The 18,638-nt window shown below is 46.2% G+C and overlaps 1 protein-coding gene across 3 annotated transcripts in view; it reads right to left on the bottom strand.

Moving 5' to 3' along the window:
* Positions 1-10,976, bottom strand: part of BMPR1A (bone morphogenetic protein receptor type 1A) — a 132,011-nt gene extending 121,035 nt beyond the window's left edge. For 2 of the 3 annotated variants that reach the window (XM_040320525.1, XM_040320527.1), the window contains exon 1: positions 10,810-10,976. The gene's annotated coding sequence lies outside the window, so the exon portion shown is untranslated. Of the gene's footprint in view, positions 1-10,805 lie in introns of all 3 variants that reach the window. The other variant, XM_040320526.1, reaches the window with a different exon arrangement.
* Positions 10,977-18,638: the final 7,662 nt, after the last annotated feature.

Raw genomic sequence — 18,638 nt, 5'->3', positions numbered from 1 at the left:
GACATGGCTGATCACACGGTAAAGAGCCTCCATCAAAGGATCGGTGTAGCGGTGTCTTAAACTGGCACAACGCACCACCAATCACCGTGCTGCGCGCCCCCACGAGCATGTGCCGGCAGCTTTTCTCAGTGATGTCATGAGACGACATAGTCAGGATAACTGAACCACCGTCCGGCCATTATTTTGCTATAGGCCATGTGGGAAATAGTTAATCATACCCAGGATGTCTACTAGACTCTTGTTTGGACATATTTAAGCAAGTCATTTCTAAGAATTACAGGCCTACAATATAAAATGCCAAAATTTTGTACCGCTTTCAGTGTCAAAAAAATCAGACAAACATACCGCCAGGGAGGTTAATCCAAATAAAAATCAGCCAACTAATCGATTATGAAAAGCATTGTTAGTTGCGACTCTAATTTGAAAGCCAGGTAGACTATATATAGGGGAGATTTACCAAAACTGGTAGAACTGTGCATAGCAGCCAATAATCTTCTAACTTTCGCTTGTTCAATTAAGCTTTGACAATACAGTCTAGAAGCGGATTAATTACTATGAACAGCTACACCAGATTCACTGTGCACCGGTTTCAGTAAATCTCCCCCCTGTGTTCGGATATAGATTGATCTACAAATACCTTCAGCAATGCGTTTCCAGTTCATGATGTAAATTCACATATTGCAAAAAGGCAAATGTTTCCTTTCATGTGACCTACCTTTTGGCAACTGAACACTACTGGTTGGCTGAATCAATATAATGTCCAGACTGAATTGTCTTGGAGCAATTAGAGCCGATACACAAAGATCATTTGTGGCAAGATGGCTGGTGAAATTGCTGCATATGTCTAAGTTTACTTCTACATTCCTTTGATCAATGTAATTATTTTCCCCACAGGATTGGTAGAGTACAAAAAAAACTCAAATGATCAGTGAAGTCTCAGAAATTCCCTAAGCATGTAGCTGCAATTCTCTTAGAAGAGATGTGGTCTGTAATGCCATCAAACTTTAATATTAAACTCCTCCTGGTCCTGAAGTGAACCTGTATGTTACGTTACCCAAGAGGCAAAAAATACAGGTTTTACTGCTAGCCCCCCACAGTTGCTCATATTTCCCTTTGCTCCCCCATCACACAGGGTACCAAGAGGATTTACCTGAGATTTCTGAGTATCAAGTAGAATGTAACTTTCTTCACCAATAAAGCACTGGTGCTTGGCTGCTCAGACATTCAGTGATGTCCAATAGGGGGAGTTGTAACTTGGCAGCTTCTATTGAGTCACACAAGGGAGGAGGGGGAGGAAGACAAGTATAATTTGCCTGGGGAGGCAAGTGCCCTGCAGATATTTACTAGTGGACGGAAAAAATAAAGACAGACAAATCCCCTGACTGCACGGACTTGTTGACTAGACCACACATGCAGGCATCGAGTAAACTGGAAAGAAAATAAAAAAGTGCCACATTGTAATGAAGATTACAGGTCATGATTTAAGAGACGATACAAAAATCAACTTTTCTGCTGTCAAGATAACCAAATAAACAGTTTGCATTGTTTGTTAAAGTGGAATCACCTTTTTATATAGTATTCCCCAAACTAGAGCAAGGCTGCAGGTAAGCGTAAACAAACTCAGGACTGTCACATGATTGGTATTGGAGAACCTTCAGAACTGAACTGCATCCAGATATCTGTGTTGCAATCATTCCACCAATTCGTAGCTAGGTTGAGGGACAATTGACTTTTTGCCGTGTCTGGAGCAATCTACAGAGTTCCCAGCTTCATGTGGCTACTGATGATTAGGTCATAGCTGCGATTTGTAGCTACATTGAAAAATAAAATAAATTGTTGCCAATTACAGTAGAAACTGTAGCAGTCTACAGATCGCCAGGACAAAATGAGATCAGCTACAAAGTTGCTGGAGTGATATGATGTTCAGCCCACATTCACACCGAGGGCCGGTTAAAAATTGTGCGAGTTCAAATGATTTCAATTTGGTATTTCAGTCCGACTTGGGGGGAAATTTGACAGACATCTGTGCGGATTCATGCAGATGTCTATTCAAAAATCGTCAAAAGTACATCAGGGACAACTTTTGGGAATCGTTGTGGAGCAGCAAAGTCGGTGGCGCACCAATTTGGACGGTGCCATTATGGGCACTAGTCAAATCGGCCCAATATGAACTTAAATAAATTTCATGTAAAATAAACAAAAAAAAAAATGTATCTATAACCAATACTTTTTAGTTTTGAATGCTGTATAGAAGGGTTAGAGCTCCTCTAAAACGAGTTCAGCTTTTGGCCTGTTAGACATGTTATGAGAGGTCTCCTTTAACCACTTAAGACCCAGACCATTATGCAGGTAAAGAACCTGGCCAGTTTTTGCGATTCGGCACTGCGTCGTTTTAACTGACAATTGCGCGGTCGTGCGACGTGGCTCCCAAACAAAATTGGCGTCCTTTTTTTCCCACAAGTAGAGCTTTCTTTTGGTGGTATTTGATCACCTCTGCGGTTTTTATTTTTTGCGCTATAAACAAACATAAGAGCGACAATTTTGGAAAAAAATAAAAAATCAATATTTTTTACTTTTTGCTATAATAAAACCCCCCCAAAAAAACCATTTTTGGGACCATGACAATTGCAGTTTAGGAGTTAACCACTAGGGGGCGCTGTAGGGGTTATGTGTGACCTCATATGTGTTTCTAACTGTAGGGGGGCGGGGCTGGACGTGTGACGTCACTGACCGCCTTTCCCTATATCAGGGAACAGATTATCAGTGACATTGCCACTGTGAATAACGGGGACGGTGTGTTTACACACACACACACACACACACACACACACACCTCTCCCCGTTCTTCAGCTCCTGTGACCGATCGCGGGACACCGATGGTGCTCAGGTCCATGGGTCCCGTGGCCGCGGAGCTTCGGACCGGGTCGCGGGCGACCCACGGCTGGGCACTTAAAGGGGACGTACAGGTACGTGCCTGTGCCCAGCCGTGCCATTCTGCCGACGTAAAATGTGCAGGAGGCGGTCCTAAGGTGGTTAAAGATTTAATATGGAACTTTATGGAAATGATAAAAATAGGCAAACGGGCAGGAGTTTTAATGCAGAAGAGACATGCTTTGTCTTTTCTGAATTAAAAGATACCTACCAGCCTGTCCACCTTTTGTACAGCAAGTTGCTCACTGTAGAGAGTCAGGATACCGAAGGAAAGTGAACTTCCACACATGTGCGGAGGATGTCCATTCTTTCACATCCATGCCCATTCAGTTTATGTCTGTATTTACACAGCAGACAGAACGTCTGACCCTAAAGCCTGTACACACGATCCGATTGTTGGCCAACTGAGAGTCTGATTTTTGTCCAAAGGGCGTGTGCCTGGATCTGGTCTTGCATACCAATGGTACACAATTATCGGCCAACAAACACGAACGTAGTGACGTACTAAGTGGAATTTCAGCTCTTGAGCGCCATCCTTTGGGCCCCTTCTGCTGTTTGGCATTTGGCAAGTATTCATTCCGAGCATGCGCATTTGTATTTTTGACTTTTGTATGACGGACTTGTGTACCGACGATACAAAAATCAGACAACAGACCGTTGTTCGCCAAAAACGTACTAGCTTATCATCCAACATTTGTTGGCCGAAAGTTGGACAACAATTGTCTGAAGGAGCGTACCAACAGTCTGTCAACAGACAATCCCCTGCCAACAATCGGTTTGTGTGTATGAGGCTTTAGGCTGCATTCACACCCGAGCATTTACAGCTCGTAAAAACGCTAATTTCAATAGCACCTGTTCGCATATGAGCATTTGTCGCCTGAAGTAAAATGCCCGAAGCTCAAAAAAAAAAGAAAAAAGTACATGAGCTTTTCTTTTTGCAGATCGCAAGCATTTTTGGCCCCATAGACTTCAATAAAGGTCTGAAGAAAGGCGGAAAAAACGCCAAAGAAAACACTCAAATAGCATCTCTCAACCCCTAATTTCCTCTCCCTTGTCTCCCCCTAGTGCCTAAATTGGCTAAACAAAAATGCCTGAAAAAAAAAATATATATTATATATATATATATATAATTAGCAGTACCCTCACACAAACTCCTACTTTATGCTCCATTTATGCTCCATTTCTTACAATTGAGGAAGACTAGAGTTCAGTTTGCCAAAATCCTATATTCTTATAACGAATTCAGGACCATTCACATAAACGAATGTGTGTTCTGCTGCGTGGTTTACCATGCACTGCATTTTAATACTTAAAGGGGTGTTCCAGCCTTTTTTTACGTTTATTAAAAGTCAGCAGCTACAAAAAGTGTAGCTGCTGGCTTTTAATAAACAGACACTTACCTGCTCCACAGTTCCATCGACGCGTCTTCATTCCTAGTGTGGGCACCCGGCAGTGATAGCTTTCAGCTTCACGGCCGGGCACCCACTGCGCATGCGCGAGCGGCGCCATCCGATTGGACAGGTGCGAGCGGTGCGGCGCCGTCCGATTGGACAGGCGCTCGCCTACAGGGAGGGGCTGCAGTAAGGCGATTAAGATATTCGCCTTACCAGCCCCTCGGCGGAAGGAGGACAGGAAGTCCCACTCCTCCTGAAGCCCCCACTCCCCCCCCAAAAAAAATTACATGCCAAATGTGGCCTGTAAGGGGGCAAGGAGTGGATTAAGCGGAAGTTCCATTTTTAGGTGGAACTCCGCTTTAATAAAAAGCTTACAGAAGTTAAAAAAAGAATCAGTGTTTTGCAGGGTGGATTTTATTTAAATTACAATTTTTAGAAGAGCAACTGTCATCTCTGTCCCCCATGCTACTTTTATGTCGAAAATGAAAACCGTTACTAAAATTACGATAATTCTCGGACAGAATACAACTTTGGAAGTTATGCAATGTGTTGTATTGTACTGGGATGTATTCTTTAATTTGCAAGCATGCATGGTCTTGGCCTGACAATTTTTTTTCAGACAAATTCTGTACCGATTAAAACGAAAATCTTACATTTTGGCATCGTATGAGAAAAATGTTCATGTTTATCCCTCGGGATAATTTCACATAAAATGGTCACGATTGGCTCTCGAAAGCTGTGCACTAAAGATTCGATTATCGAATGATCGCTTTGAAAGCAGTATTTTTCATATGATTTTCTGATCATGTGTACAAGCTTAAAGTGGCTGTAAACTCCCATTCATTAATTGTACCTATAGGCAAGCCTATAATAAGGCTTACATAGGGGTGCATCGAATGGAAATTTTGGCACCAAAAATCAAGGACGAGTTTAAAAAAATAAAAAATTATTGTTGCCTATTATTGGCACCTTTAGTGCATGAAAAGCTCAAGAAAAATGCAATCTCTGACCAGCTCTTGTATCATGTCTGCAAAACTCTAATGCCGCGTACACGCGATCGGAAATTCCAACAAGAAAAGTCCGATGTGAGCTTTTGCTTGGAAATTCCGACCGTTTGTATGCTCCAGACTTTTGCTGTTGTAATTTCCGCCAACAAAAGATTGAGAGCAGGTTCTCTATTTTTCAGACGGAAAAAGTTCCTATCGGAAAATCCGCTTGTCTGTATGCAATTCCAACTCGCAAAAAAAAAAAAAAAAACACGCATGCTCAGAATCAAGCAGAAGAGCCGAACTGCCTATTGCACTTCATTGATCTCGGCTAAGTCTTGTACGTCACCACGTTCTTGACGGTTGGAATTTCTGACAAGATTTGTGCGACCGTGTGTATGCAACACAAGTTTGAGCCAACATTCCGTCAGGTTTTCTTGTGGAAATTTCTGATTGTGTGGACGCGGCATTACTTAAATACATTGCTAAACAGTATTGGCAAAATCTTAATTTGGTGCACCACCAACAGACATAGTACACAAGATGGTCAGAGATCAATGCAGCCTCATCAGTGCCCATGACATGCAGCTCTGCCAGTGCCCATGAGATACAGCCCACCAGTGCCTAGTAGCCCGTTCCTTCAGATTCATGTGCCGTGACAGACGGCTGCCCACGCATGCGTGGGAGTGACGTCACGCGGCTCCGGCCGAAGTGCGCGGACCCGGAGGGAAGACGGGTGAAGATGGATGCGGCCTCCAGCGGTGACAACGCATCGGTGGAGGGCTTTGTTTGCAGACAACTTTCACAAAATGTGCCGGTATGTGTAGCACATTATGACTTTACTTTGCAGGCCAGAAAAATAAATTATCAACCCTGCAAGTTTATTTCCTTTTTAAAAGGATGGTTTCCTCCAACATCCCCTTGTGCGTCTGGCACAGAATATGAAATCTCCCCCAGACTGCAAAAAAAAAAAAAACTGGCAGGGGGGTTTAACACTTTCCTACTCCATCTAAAACATAAAAAAAAAAAGTGTTGAACAAAAACACCTTGCAGCACTTGAACATTAGTGAGCTGCCCTGAAAGGACTACCACTGGAAAGCACTAGGACACAGTTCAGGAGTGCCCATCACAGTCCCACTGCATATTGTGCAAGGCCCTATTCACATCGATACGCTTTTACCACCAGCCATACCTGGTTTAAAATTAGCCAGTTCAGCAGGGCCTGGCAAATATTTTGATCCACGCATGGACAGGAAGGTTGTACAAAAGTCCATCTACCAATCCACTTCTGTACAGACAGCCTGTCGGATTTTTCTTGCTTGATCGCCACTGCCGGCTGCAGCCTGCAACACTGGCCAGTGTATTCTAACAGCAGGGAAGTCTCCATGATGCCAGAGAACTACAGCACCATTGGAGGATTCCCTATCCCTATCAAGTGCACATATGGGGGATTTAATGCAAACCATATGTAATGCAATAGTCTTTCAGGCTGCAGAAAAGAAAAAATAAATAAATAGCTTGATTCCCTGTTAACACATTCAGCACTGCTGTGGGAGAGACTTCACTGTTGGCAGAACAAAATGATTGCTGCTGGAGGCTATATCCACCGGCAGTAAATGCATGTAAAATAAAAAAGCGACAGGCTATTTTTTTTTTTCTAACCGATCCAAACCCCATGTAACAAAACCGCTGGTAAATGCAGTGTGTGAATAGGGCCATAGTCTGAGTTTAGCTGCGGTAGATAACTATCTAAAAGCTGAATCCTATCCGTCCGTGTGAAAGGGGTCTTAAAGCCTAAAGCTGGATACACATTATACAATCTTCTGTCGATTTTTTCCTTCAGATTTACCAAAACCATCCAATATGAGATCAAACCTTGAGAGTTTCAATTTGTATGCAATCAGGCAGGCCCTTGCACTACATAGTTTTGGTAGACCTAAAGGAATTCAGACACAAGTTGTATAGAGTGTATTGGGGGGGGGGGTCTAACTGTTAACATCTGTGTGCTGCGTTTTTATACTGCGAGTTGCATTTCTGAAAGGTCCTAATTGCTGCATGTTTAGCACGCCAATAGAAACACACAACTTACTAGAGATTGTATTTTCGGCGTGAAGAGAAAAAAAGGTGGAGATGGGGGCGCTAAAACACAATTTTTCCACGATTTTATGGTGCGTTTTTTTAACTGACGAAAAATGCAGCAAGCAAGATTTTTAAACACAAAACGGCAGAGCAACGGACCAGTGTGAAGACATAAGAAAGGAACGCATTTTACTGGAGCTTTTCTTGCATTAAAGTGGAGGTTCACCCTAAAACAATTATATAACATTACATCCAGCATACTAACGACTTGTACAGTATGCTGGTATTTTTTTTTCGCCGTACATACCGTTTTATTCTTATTTTCCCCCCGGCTTCCGGGTTCTGATTCCCGCGGGACTGGGCGTTCCTATTGAGAGGTTGGATGATTGACGTCTGGTGAAAAACTTCCCCTGGCGCATAAGGCGCGTCACCAGTTTTCCGTAAATAGTCGATCTGCGAGTCGGCTCTATATGGCGCCTGCGCAGTCAGCTCTACACGGGGGGCGCAGGCACCATATAGAGCCGACTCGCAGGTCGACTATTCATGGAAAACTGGTGACGCGCCTTATGCGCCAGGTGAAGTTTTTCACGAGACGTCAATCATCCAACCTCTCAATAGGAACGCCCAGTCCCGCGGGAATCAGAACCTGGAAGCCGGGGGGAAAATAAGAATAAAACGGTATGTACGGCGAAAAAAAAAATATACCAGCATACTGTACAAGTCGTTAGTAAGCTGGGTGTAATTTTATATAATTGTTTTAGGGTGAACCTCCACTTTAAGGTGCTGATAAAAAAATTCATGTTATTTTAAATGTATGATATTAATGCGGTTCTATAGGTTTTTTTTTTACTTTTACCTACAGGTAAGCCTATACTAGGGCTTACCTGTAGGTAAAAAAAATCTCCTAAACCTCAGCGGCATATGCGCACTGGGGATTCTCTGCTGAAGGCCCAGCAGATGTCCGACCTTGCTGGAAACAAGTCTCCCTCGCGCATGCGCGGGAGTGATGACATCGCGGCTCCAGCAACTCACAGAGCGGAAGACACGACAAGGCGAAAGGTCAGCTGCCTCGGAGGGACACCGACGCCTTGTTCTAAGGTAGCTCATTATGCCTTCTCGCTTACAGTTGTAAAAAAAAAAAAAAAAAAGTCAGCAGGTATACAACCGCTTTAAATTAAAAAAAAGTAAATAATAAATATATAATCTCATTGATGCATTGATGAATTCACACAATGGCACAGCAACCATGAGATAAAACAAAGTTCTGGAATATTCCTTTATCCCATTGTTTTGCAAATCTATGTACACTGCAAACTGTATAATTGAATTGGTTCTGATATTGCCATTTTACTTGCCTAACAGCTTATTATTCTACATAGGAAACCTTTGTTTTGTTTGCAAATATTAAAGATGGCAATTACCAGCAAAAATAAGTCCTCACATTTAAAGAACGCCTGTCATTTCAGATCCATCATGGCAGCGCCTGTTAGCGGGCATCTACTCGCCCGCTGCTGCCACGTCCCTCACCTTGTTGTGTCAATGCCGCATCACCAGCCGTCCCATTAAAGTGAGAGGAGGAGCTGCTGCGGGACAGAGATGACAGTTGCTCCCCCCCCCTTCAAAAAAAAGTGCGCTTGTGACACCGCTGCGCAAATACGGTGACACAAAGTATTGCAACGACCGCCATTTTATTCTCTAGGGTGTTCATATATTTGAGGGTTTTCAAGTAATTCTCAAGCAAAAAAAAATGTTAACTTGTAAACACCAAACCTCAGAAAGAGGATCAGGGCTTTAACCACTTCCCGCCCGGCCTATAGCGGATTTACGTCCGGGAAGTGGTTATGAAATCCTGACAGGACGTTCCAGAACGTCCTGCAGGATTTCATGCCGCGCGCGCCCGTGGTAGACGCGAGTAGAAGAGAGCCGATCGGCGGCTCTCCTGACAGGGCGCGTTCGCGCTGATTGTTTATCAGCGCAGCGCCCCCTCGGATCGCCACACTGGACCACCAGGGTGGGCAAAAAAAAAAAAAAAAAGAAGTCTAAAAAAGATGCCAATCAGTGCCCACAAATGGGCACTGACTGGCAACCTGGCAAAATCAGTGCCACCCCACAGTGCCCATCAGTGCCACCCCACAGTGCCCATCTGTGCCACCCATAAGTATCCATCAGTGCCACCCATGAGTGCCCATCAGTGCCGCCTATGTGTGCCCATCAGTGCCGCCTATGTGTGCCCATCAGTGCCGCCTATGTGTGCCCATCAGTGCCGCCTATGTGTGCCCATCAGTGCCGCCTATGTGTGCCCATCAGTGCCACATACCAGCGCCGCCAATCAGTGCCACCTCATCTGTGCCCGTCAGTACTACCTCATCGATGTCCATCGGTGCCCATTAGTGCCGCCATATCAGTGCCCGTAATTGAAAGAGAAAACTTACTTATTTACAAAAAAAATTAACAGAAAAAAATAAAAACGTAATTTTTTTTCCAAATTTTCAGTCTTTTTTAGTTGTTGCGCAAAAAAAAAAAAAAAAAAGGCAGAGGTGATCAAATACCACCAAAAGAAAGCTCTATTTGTGGGGAAAAAAGGACGCCAATTTTGTTTGGGTAGAGTGTAGCATGACTGCGCTATTGCCATTCAAAGTGCGACAGTTCTGAAAATTGGCTTGGGCGGGAAGGTGCGTAAGTGCCTGGTATGGACGTGGTTAATGGTTAATAAATCAAACTATTTTACTAGTCAAAATCAAATCCACGCTGATGTATATTTTAAAACGGCCGTTTTCAGTTTCGGCCAAGTGCATCCTGAATTTTCCATTGGGTGCACCTCTACAACCTACATTACGGCCAATAAAAACACACTGTGCACGTTTAAGTGCGTTTGTGTCCCAGATGATGAGGGATGAAAATCATGCAAAATGCATTCAATCAGATTTCAAAAACACACAAAAAAAATAACAAAAATCTGTGATTTCAAAAACTGCAAATCCTGCGTTACAATGCACTCATGTGAACGGACCCCAAAGGTTTCTGTATCCCATAGAGTGAGATCTTCCTGTGTTGTCACCAGGACAGGAAGTGAGTGCAATGTCCCCCAGGAGGACACAGGTGACATGACATTAGATTGTTTCCTTCCCAGCCATAGACATTGGATGGAATGTCCTCTCTGCTCTGCATGAAGATAAAACTTTCCTCCAGAAACAAAAGAGAACTTGTGACCAGAGGAGGGAATGGCCTGTGAGATGGATGAGAAGGTAGAAGGGATGGAAGCTGTCCAATCAGAGAAGAGGATACACCGATCTGGAGAAGGACACAATACACAACAACACAACAAGCCAGCGCAGGCCCGCCGCCACATACCTACATAGAGGACAAGACGGAGCACCCCATACAGAACCCCCTCCTCCCTCCTTCTTCTCCTCACCTACCCGCTTCTCCTGGCCTCCATATCCGACACTCATACAGGAACACCGACAAATCCTCTCCGTTCTCCCAACACAATTATCCGCCACAATCTCCGCCACCGCCGCCTGGCCGAATACCTCACACCTCCCAGTGCGCGCTCCCGCAAATCCGTGCACGCCCCCGCCACGCACCACACTCGGGACTGAGGCACGCATGCGGTGACGTCTCACAGTCTACCGCCAATGAGAGGAAGAGGATTAACCCGCTCATTGCTGCCTTGTATTATTTCACCTCAAAAGGTGCCAGGGATCCTTCCTCCATCCATGGTGAGATATCACAGTGAGGAGCAGGGTACAGACTACCCACAGTGAGGAGCAGGGTACAGACTACCCACAGTGAGGAGCAGGGTACAGACTACCCACACTGAGGAGCAGGGTATAGACTACCCACAGTGAGGAGCAGGGTACAGACTACCCACAGTGAGGAGCAGGGTACAGACTACCCACAGTGAGGAGCAGGGTACAGACTACCCACAGTGAGGAGCAGGGTACAGACTATACACAGTGAGGAGCAGGGTACAGACTATACACAGTGAGGAGCAGGGTACAGACTACACACAGTGAGGAGCAGGGTACAGACTATACACAGTGAGGAGCAGGGTACAGACTATACACGGTGAGGAGCAGGGTACAGACTATACACAGTGAGGAGCAGGGTACAGACTACACACAGTGAGGAGCAGGGTATAGACTACCCACAGTGAGAAGCAGAGTACAGACTACCCACAGTGAGGAGCAGGGTACAGGCTACCCACAGTGAGGAGCAGGGTACAGACTATACACAGTGAGGAGCAGGGTACAGACTATACACGGTGAGGAGCAGGGTACAGACTATACACAGTGAGGAGCAGGGTACAGACTACACACAGTGAGGAGCAGGGTATAGACTACCCACAGTGAGAAGCAGAGTACAGACTACCCACAGTGAGGAGCAGGGTACAGGCTACCCACAGTGAGGAGCAGGGTACTGACTACCCACAGTGAGAAGCAGGGTACAGACTATACACAGTGAGGAGCAGGGTATAGACTACCCACAGTGAGGAGCAGGGTACTGACTACCCACAGTGAGGAGCAGGGTACAGACTACCCACAGTGAGAAGCAGAGTACAGACTACCCACAGTGAGGAGCAGGGTACAGACTACCCACAGTGAGGAGCAGGGTACAGACTACCCACAGTGAGGAGCAGGGTACAGACTACCCACAATGAGGAGCAGGGTACAGACTATACACAGTGAGGAGCAGGGTACAAACTACCCACAGTGAGGAGCAGGGTACAGACTACCCACAGTGAGGAGCAGGGTACAGACTATACACAGTGAGGAGCAGGGTACAAACTACCCACAGTGAGGAGCAGGGTACAGACTACCCACAGTGAGGAGCAGGGTACAGGCTACCCACAGTGAGGAGCAGGGTATAGACTATACACAGTGAGGAGCAGGGTACAGACTATATACAGTGAGGAGCAGGGTACAGACTATACACAGTGAGGAGCAGGGTATAGACTACCCACACTGAGGAGCAGGGTACAGACTATATACAGTGAGGAGCAGGGTACAGACTATACACAGTGAGGAGCAGATTACAGACTACCCACAGTGAGGAGCAGTGTACAGACTATACACGGTGAGGAGCAGGGTACAGACTACACACAGTGAGGAGCAGGGTACAGACTACCCACAGTGAGGAGCAGGGTACAGACTACCCACAGTGAGGAGCAGGGTACAGACTACCCACAGTGAGGAGCAGGGTACAGACTACCCACAGTGAGGAGCAGGGTACAGACTACCCACAGTGAGGAGCAGGGTACAGACTACCCACAGTGAGGAGCAGTGTACAGACTATACACGGTGAGGAGCAGATTACAGACTATACACAGTGAGGAGCAGGGTACAGACTATACACAGTGAGAAGCAGGGTACAGACTACCCACAGTGAGGAGCAGGGTACAGACTACCCACAGTGAGGAGCAGAGTACAGACTACCCACAGTGAGGAGCAGGGTACAGGCTACCCACAGTGAGGAGCAGGGTACAGACTACCCACGGTGAGGAGCAGAGTAAAGACTATACACAGTGAGGAGCAGGGTACAGACTACACACAGTGAGGAGCAGGGTACAGACTACCCACAGTGAGGAGCAGATTACAGACTATACACAGTGAGGAGCAGGGTACAGACTACCCACAGTGAGGAGCAGGGTACAGACTATACACAGTGAGGAGCAGGGTACAGACTACCCACAGTGAGGAGCAGGGTACAGACTACCCACAGTGAGGAGCAGGGTACAGACTACCCACAGTGAGGAGCAGGGTACAGACTACCCACAGTGAGGAGCAGGGTACAGACTATACACAGTGAGGAGCAGGGTACAGACTACCCACAGTGAGGAGCAGGGTACAGACTATACACAGTGAGGAGCAGGGTACAGACTACACACAGTAAGGAGCAGGGTACAGACTATACACAGTGAGGAACAGGGTACAGACTACCCACAGTGAGGAGCAGTGTACAGACTATACACAGTGAGGAACAGGGTACAGACTATACACAGTGAGGAGCAGGGTACAGACTATACACAGTGAGGAGCAGATTACAGACTACCCACAGTGAGGAGCAGATTACAGACTACCCACAGTGAGGAGCAGATTACAGACTACACACAGTGAGGAGCAGGGTACAGACTACCCACAGTGAGGAGCAGGGTACAAACTACACACAGTGAGGAGCAGATTACAGACTACCCACAGTGAGGAGCAGATTACAGACTACACACAGTGAGGAGCAGGGTACAGACTACCCACAGTGAGGAGCAGGGTACAGACTATACACAGTGAGGAGCAGGGTACAGACTACCCACAGTGAGGAGCAGGGTACAGACTATACACAGTGAGGAGCAGGGTACAGACTATACACAGTGAGGAGCAGGGTACAGACTACCCACAGTGAGGAGCAGGGTACAGACTATACACAGTGAGGAGCAGGGTACAGACTACCCACAGTGAGAAGCAGGGTACAGACTACCCACAGTGAGGAGCAGGGTACAGACTACCCACAGTGAGAAGCAGGGTACAGACTATACACAGTGAGGAGCAGGGTATAGACTACCCACAGTGAGCAGGGTACAGACTATACACAGTGAGGAGCAGGGTACAGACTACCCACAGTGAGGAGCAGATTACAGACTACCCACAGTGAGGAGCAGATTACAGACTACACACAGTGAGGAGCAGGGTACAGACTACCCACAGTGAGAAGCAGGGTACAGACTATACACAGTGAGGAGCAGGGTATAGACTACCCACAGTGAGCAGGGTACAGACTATACACAGTGAGGAGCAGGGTACAGACTACCCACAGTGAGGAGCAGATTACAGACTACCCACAGTGAGGAGCAGGGTACAGACTACCCACAATGAGGAGCAGGGTACAGACTACCCACAGTGAGGAGCAGGGTACAGACTATACACAGTGAGGAGCAGGGTACAGACTATAACCAGTGAGGAGCAGGGTACAGACTACCCACAGTGAGGAGCAGAGTACAGACTACACACAGTGAGGAGCAGGGTACAGACTACACACAGTGAGGAGCAGGGTACAGACTATACACAGTGAGGAGCAGGGTACAGACTATACACGGTGAGGAGCAGGGTACAGACTACCCACAGTGAGGAGCAGGGTACAGACTACACACAGTGAGGAGCAGGGTACAGACTATACACAGTGAGGAGCAGGGTACAGACTACCCACAGTGAGGAGCAGGGTACAGACTACCCACAGTGAGGAGCAGGGTACAGACTACCCACAGTGAGGAGCAGGGTACAGACTACCCACAGTGAGGAGCAGGGTACAGACTATACACAGTGAGGAACAGGGTACAGACTACCCACAGTGAGGAGCAGGGTACAGACTACCCACAGTGAGGAGCAGGGTACAGACTATACACAGTGAGGAGCAGGGTACAGACTATACACAGTGAGGAGCAGGGTACAGACTATACACAGTGAGGAGCAGAGTACAGAATACACACAGTGAGGAGCAGGGTACAGACTACCCACAGTGAGGAGCAGGGTACAGACTATACACACTGAGAAGCAGGGTGTTGGATAGCATGCTTTAAAATTTTCCAACAACAAATGTGTGTTGGCGGATTATCCGATCGTTTGTACAGAAGTCCATTGGACAAAACTCAGAAGCAATGCTAACCATAACACAACATTAGCAGAAGTTGCCCAAAGGGTGGTGCTAAAGAGCATAAAAAACACGTAGTTTCGTGTATGTTGGCCGACAATTCTTTGCCGTTTGTATGCAATACAAGTTCCTGGCCAACGCACTTCGGACAAAAGTCCTACGTTTTGTCCGATGAAAATCCGATTGTGTGTATGAGACTTTACGCAAGTATTTACTGAAACGTATCTTCCAGAAAAAACCTGCGTAATATGATCAGTAATTTTTTTACAGCCATGTGAATGTAGCCTAACGGGAACACACAGACCTCAGCACACTCATTTAAAAAAAAAAAAAAGAAGTAAACTGTAGTCCAGGTTTGACTATGATAGACGTTTTCTTTCTGGCTCAGCTTTCCTCAGTCAGCCCAATTGTTCTGCCAGCCAAATGCTGTCTAGTAGCCCAGTAAAACCTTGGATTGTGGGCATAATTCATTCCGGAACCATGCTCGTAATCCAAAGCACTTGTATATCAAAGCGAATTTCCCCATAAGAAATAATGGAAACTCAAATAATTTGTTCCACAACCATTTATTCATAAGTCCTTTAGTTTATAGTCCGTCTAATAAGATTTTAGCAATGCGATAGGTTGTGTAACCATAAAATGTCCACAAATGGAAGATTAGAAGCAAAATCCAGCAGCGGGATGGTCTGTGTGGACAGCTTTACCCCAGATGCCCGCATACTTAGATGTGCCTGCTTTAATCATCAACCATGTGAGTTGCTAAATGTTGGACCTTCATTGAATGTAACCATATTGCTACACTTAGAAGCTCCTCTCTTCGCTTTTATACTCTGTTGTATATCAAGTCAAAATATTTAAAAAAAATTGCTTGTCTTGCAAAACGCTCTCAAGCCAAGTTACTCTCAAACCAAGGTTTTAATGTATATTTATACATATTTAAAGTGTATGTATAGCCAAAACAATGGTCAGCAGTCCAAATAGAGGGGGTTATTCTCCCCAGTGGAGACACAGCAATACAAACTTGTTAGAGGGTCTAACTCTTCTGTCTAGAGATACATTTTAATTTATTATGAGCCAGGCTAAAACAAAATATAGGATCCTTTTAAATCTATGCGTGTGCACAGAAGTGTGTCATGGGAGTTGATTTAGTACGAGCCCTTTCACACTGTGCCGCCCCTAGCGTCGGCGGTAAATCGCTGCTTTTTTCAGCGACGCTTTACCGTCGGATTTGCGGTGCTATTCGGCCATTAGCACGGCACTTTTAACCCCCCGCTAGTGGCCAAAAAAGGGTTAAAACCGCCGCTACAGCTGAATTTTGCAGGCGGTACGGTGGAACTGCCCATTGATTTCAATAGACAGGAGCACATTAGGAGCGGTGAGTTCACCACTCCTAATGTGCTCTAAAGAAGCTGCTGGCAGGACTTTTTCTGACGCCCTGCCAGCGAACTGCTCCAGTCGGGCTCCCTCGGGCTTTCACACTGGAGTGTGAGGAGCAGCTGTTTTAGGGCGCTTTGAAGGCGCTATTTTTAACGCTATAGCGCCTGCAAAACACTCTCAGTGTGAAAGGGATCTAAAAGTAAAATCTGGTGCAGCTGTGCATGATAGCCAATCAGCTTTTAACTTCAGCTTGGTCAATTAACCATTTGGCGCCCGCGCCATAGCCGAATGACGGCTACAGCGCAGACCCCAAATGCCCGGAGGACGTCAATAGACATCCTCCCCGTGGTGCGCACTGTGATCACCCGAGTCACTGAGACTTGGGTGCTCACGGATCCGAGTAAGGGGCCGCTGACAGTGTGAGAAGAAAAGAAGGCGATCACCGGAAAGGGACATCGGTCCCTAGGAGGAAGGAGGCACTTCTGCCTCCTCTGTGCCTCCAGTAACTCCTGCCAGTACCCCCTGCTAGTGCCACCTGCAAGTGCCCACCAGTGCCACCTATCAATGCCCATGAGTGCCACATATCAATGCCCACCAGTGCCACCTATCAATGCCTCATCAGTGCCACCTAGCAGTGCTGCCTATTACTGGCCATTACTGCCACCCATCAGTGCCTATTACTGCCACCCATCAGTGCCCATCAATGCCACCTTTAGTGCCACTCCTCAGTGCCCAACAGTGCCACCTACCAATGTCCTTCAGTGCCACCCATCAGTGTCACCTCTCAGTGCCCACCAGTGCCGCCTTATCGGTGCCCATCAGTGCAGCCTATCAGTGCAGCCTCATCAGTGTACATCAATGAAGAAGAAAAATTACCCGTTTGCAAAATTTTGTAATAAAATAAAAACCACAGAGGTGATCAAATACCACCAAAAGAAAGTTCTATTTGTGGGGAAATTTCATTTGGGTACAGTGTTGTATGACCGCGCAATTCTCATTCAATGTGTGTCAGCGCTGAAAATTGGTCTGGGCAGGAGGGGGGTTTAAGTGCCCAGTAAGCAAGTGGTTAAGCTTTAACAAAACATAACTGAAAGCTAGCTGGTTGTTTTTCTGTGCAGAGCTGCACCAGATTTTGCACTCTCCAGTTTCAGTAAATCAATTCCATGGCTCCCAACTGTCCCTGATTTGGAGAAATGTCCCTCTGTCCCTCATCCCCCCTCATTTGTCCCTCATTTTGGTCTGATCCATATAGCTGTGTATTTAAAATTCACTTTTTATCTTTCAAAGTGTTTCCCAGTACTAAACCTTTCTTCCAAATTCAAAATGTCTGCATTTGTACATTTTATGCCTTCCAGGGATGGATCAAGAAGCCCGCAGGGCAAGCCTCTCCTCCTTACGGCCACAACCACAGGTTAGGAAGTAGGATGCGGCTGTATAGGAGGAGCCTTGGCTGTGCCCAATCCCAGTGTGAGGCAGGGACAGAGAATGAGGGCAGGGCCTCGGGTTGCTGCAGCGAAACACGGTGCCCCACCGAAAACTGCCACCCCAGGAAAATGCCTCGTGGTGAATATGCCCCTGATTGTGGGTCTCTGTCATGCCGTCTCTGACTGAAGATTTGGACAGACAGTTCTGGGGGAATGAACTCCTTTGATTTTGGCTGGATTCACACATGTCTGGTGCGATTTGTCCGTTTTCACTGAAAATAAAAAAGCATTTGTTCCTCGGTTCAGTCTTTTTGATGTGAATTTGTAAGGCTCAGGATTTTTGTCACAGCTGCGATTTCAGTGCTGGCCAATACATAGTAGATAAAGGGTGTCAACTCCTGTAGTAGGAGAGCAATCTGTGCTTAAATCCTGAACTGAATATACTTTAGCTAAACACATGTGCGATTCAGAAGCATTTCAATGAGCCTGGCATTCACACCTGAACCGCACCGCAGTGCTCAGAAAACAATTTAAATTCGCACTGCGGATGCACTGCATATATTTGAACAGCGTGAATGAAACTCAATGTTATTTAACGTGTCATGCAAACCAGATGCAGTTCAAAATGCATCCAGTTTGTATATACGGGAACCGAGCTTAAAAGTGTTTGTTAAATTAAAATAACAAACATGTTATTATTACCTGCTCTGTGCAATAGTTGTGCACAGAGCAGCCACAATCCTCCTCTTCTCGTGTCCCCTGTCAGCACTCCTGGCTCCTCACCCCTGCTAGGTGCCTCCATAGCA

The sequence above is a fragment of the Rana temporaria genome, chromosome 8, assembly GCF_905171775.1.
Source record: "Rana temporaria chromosome 8, aRanTem1.1, whole genome shotgun sequence".
In the NCBI taxonomy this organism is placed as follows: Eukaryota; Metazoa; Chordata; class Amphibia; order Anura; family Ranidae; genus Rana; species Rana temporaria.
This window is presented reverse-complemented; position numbering and strand designations above follow the sequence as displayed.